The following is a 1,032-nucleotide window of genomic DNA, read 5'->3' on the forward strand; positions in this document are numbered from 1 at the left end:
CTGGTGAAAGTTAAGAGATGCATTGATATTCTCTCTAACCCCTGTTCTGCTATGTTCCCTAAGGTTTCATTGTAGATGTGTTACTTAGGGCTGGGCATCTCACAGAAACTTCTAAATAGTGAACTCTTAAAAATTTTTTTTAACTTATTGTGACATCAACTTATTTTCTGTAAGCATGGATTCAATCACGACAGGCAGTGGATTAAGACCTTTCTACTCCTGTGACTTCAGTTTTGCAAGGAGACCTAATTGAACATTGCAACATACTGTCTTCTAATTTATCGAAATTATAGTTGAGTTTCTTGAAAGAACTATTCTTTTGAAAACTTGGGCCACGGAACACAAGAATAGATAAATGGCTCAGGCAGAACTTCTACAATAAGCTATGAAATGTATTACTGTGAGAACAGAAGTAAAGCTACTCTATTGTGGGGACACAAACATAGATTCCCATTCATGGAGATGTCACATAGAGTATTGATCATGGCATAAAGTGCATAACTTACAATCCAAAAGTTCAACTTCACAAGGTATTACAGCTGGGTTACCCTATGTATGTTTTGTGTACCTGATTATATAGTTAATTGGCAGAGAGATATCACATATCAATCATTTGTTTGTGTAAACTTTATTGATTTTGGTGTATTTCATACAGAATATCTTAAACATCTTTATAGCCCCTTCCTCATTGGCATCGTCCCATAGCCTCCTCCACTGGAACTTATGTATTCTGTCATTTGTGTTAAGGCCTATTGAGTCATGTAGAGTGTCCCCAGATGTTCCTCAGTGGAAGTTCATCCACTGAGCTGTAGTCAGCCTATCTAGAGTCTATCACTTTAAGAAGATCAGCTCTTCCTCACCCAGCAGTGATCAGCTGCCAATATTTTTTCATCTATGATTGAGAGCTGCTGCCTATTTCTACAGTTGTGTACTGGGTTTTTGTCTACTTGAATTTACATGGGCCTTGTGCATGCTGACACTATTGCTGTAGGTTCGTATGAGTAAGCTTCCTAGAGGCTGTAGTACTTTATT

The sequence above is a fragment of the Nannospalax galili genome, unplaced genomic scaffold (assembly GCF_000622305.1).
Source record: "Nannospalax galili isolate Female #2095 unplaced genomic scaffold, S.galili_v1.0 scaffold1959, whole genome shotgun sequence".
Classification (NCBI taxonomy): Eukaryota; Metazoa; Chordata; class Mammalia; order Rodentia; family Spalacidae; genus Nannospalax; species Nannospalax galili.